Source organism: Drosophila bipectinata, chromosome 4, assembly GCF_030179905.1.
Source record: "Drosophila bipectinata strain 14024-0381.07 chromosome 4, DbipHiC1v2, whole genome shotgun sequence".
NCBI classification, from domain to species: domain Eukaryota; kingdom Metazoa; phylum Arthropoda; class Insecta; order Diptera; family Drosophilidae; genus Drosophila; species Drosophila bipectinata.
The window spans coordinates 10796455-10799085 of record NC_091740.1 but is presented as its reverse complement, the minus strand read 5'-3'; positions in this window follow the sequence as shown (position 1 = coordinate 10799085).

Sequence of the window (2631 nt, the reverse complement as noted above, 5' to 3'; positions counted from 1 at the left end):
GATGATCGAGAGGTACGCAGTAGTCTGTAGGCCCCGTTGGCGTGCAATGGTGTAGATCTATCTTGCCGATAGCGTGGCTATCTTGACCCTCATTATCTCTACCGGTAACAGGTCGAGTATAAAGTCTAGGGCGTCCGTCGGTGTGGTACGTAGGCTGCCTGTGATACAGACCTCCGCCATCCTTTTCGTTTTCCTAAGTTTCTCTCCACATGTGGAGTTAGTGAGAGCAGGCCACCAAACCATCACCCCGTAGAAAAGGATGGGTCTTATGACCGCTGTGTAAAGCCATCTTACTATTTTTGGGGACATTCCCCATTTAAGGCCAATGGCTTTTCTGCAAGTATAGAGCGATTGTTGCCTTGTTAGCTCTATCCATAGTGTTTGACTTCCAGTCCAGTTTCCTGTCTAGCGTAATCCCTAGTTACTTGGCGCTACCGCTGTTTGCGGTCCTTAAGCCTTAAGTTTGGTATTTTGTACTTCCTGGTGAAGAGGACGAGCTCGGTTTTGGACGGGCTTACACCTAGTCCATTCCTAACTGCCCATGTTAAGTGGACCCTAAGTATGTCCGTCATGCGGTGACATAGAGTCTGGGGAAATTTCCCAGAGAAGGCAATTGCGACATCATTCGCGTAAGCGATAACTTTGCAACCACCACCTTCTAGGGATCGCAGTAGGCTATTAACCGCCACGTTCCAGAGTAGGGGTGAGAGTATGCCTCCTTGCGGAGTGCCTCTTCTCCCGTATCTATGAATAGATTCTCCTCCTAGTGACGCCTCAACAGTCCTGTTTACCAGAATCTGCTTTATAAGGCGTACGGATTGACCGTCTATTCCTAGTCCCGTCAGCGCATTGATTATCGAGTTTGGTAGGATGTTGTTGAAAACACCTTCAATGTCTAGAAAAGCAATGAGTGCGTACTCCTTGTCACTAAATGCCTTTTCGACGAAAGTAGTGATCTCCTGGAGTCCCGTCTCCGTGGATCGGCCCTTCCTATACGCTGTATCCTATATGCTGTGATTCCGATATATCATCTGGATTGATAGTAAGATTTATGTGGAGGCTGGTTAGTCTCTCCATTGTCTTGAGAAGAAAGGACGACAGGCTTATCGGTCTGAAGTCCTTAGGGGTGCGGTGTGATGGTTTTCCCGCCTTGGATATAAATACGACTTTCGTCCGCAACCACATTGCGGGTACGATGCATATTCTGAAAATTGCTGAGAAAGCTTTTCTGACCCAAGACCTCAGATTGGGTCCGGCTTTAATTAGTTGAGCCGGGACAGATCCATCTGGGCCTGGGGATTTAAAAGACTTGAAACTATTTATCGCCCAGCTGAGATACCTGTCACTCAATAGGTATTCAAGATGGTTAGGGAGGGAGGGGCTGTCCCCCTGTCTCTGCGTTTCCAGGGTTGTTTCTTCTAGAGAACATCCTGGGAAATGTGCCTAGGTGAGAGCCTCTAGGGTTTGTTTGCTGGACGATGTCCAGTTACCTTCCGAGGTTTTAATGTGTCCTACATTTGGTGCAGTTATTGCGAGGACCTTCCGGAGTCGGGAGGCCTCTGATGTTTGCTGAATGTTCGTGCAGAACTTGGCCCAGGCATTCCTTTTTGCCTTGCGAAGTTCTTTGTTATATTGTCTAAGGTCCGCTTTATACGACTCCCAGGCTGTCTCCGAGTTAGTTTTGCTGGCAAAATAAAGGGCTTGCGGACCTTGGTTTTGAAGGTTTGTGTTTGCGACCACCATGGTGGTTTCTTTGACTTGCTATTGCCCGATCTGCTTTTGAGACAAGCTTTATTGAATGCCATGGCACACGGTGCCGTAAGCGTGTCCACCATGGCATCCAGGGCTTCTCTACTGTCAACGTCCCCTGTTGGAGGTTTCCCCAAGGAACTTTCTAGTTTTTTCCTGTATAACTCCCAGTTCGCTTTCCTCGGGTTGCATACCGTTATTCGATTAAAGTTCTCAAAATTGATCACTAATTCTATGTATCGGTGGTCCGAGAAAGAGTGTTTCTCTAGGACTCCCCATCTAACAATCCTGTCTGCTAGGGATTCAAAGTAAAAGGTGACGTCAAGTACTTCCCTTCTGTTCTTGACTATGAAAGTGGGTTCTGTATCCCTGTTACCCACCAGAAGACTGGAGCCTACGATAAAATTGAAGATTGACTCACCCCTCTCGTTCGTGTCAGTGCTTCCCCACTGATGATGATGGGCGTTACATCGCAACTTACGATCAGGTCGATCTTGTGCTTCCTGCTGTCTTCCACCAGCTGTTTGAGTAGCGGGTACGGGAGGAGGGCCTCCTGGTCGTGGCCCATATACGCCGAACATATCCTTAGAGGGCCATTTGGGCTCTCTATGGCTGCGGCTACGTGGTCTTTATTGATGAAATTGGGTAGCAAAAAGAGGTTAAGGTTCTTTTTTGCGAGGATGCAGGCTTGCCTTTTACCTGTTGTATCGACTTTGTTTAGAGCCTAAACTCCGAAGCTCCCAACCCAAGAATCCTGTCTCCAAGGATCCAGGATTCCTGGATGAGGGCCACATCAGCTCCACTCTCGGCGAGGTGGAGTAGGAGGGCAGCTGACGCCGCTTTACTGTGATGCAGGTTTAATTGCAAGATCGTCAATTTCTG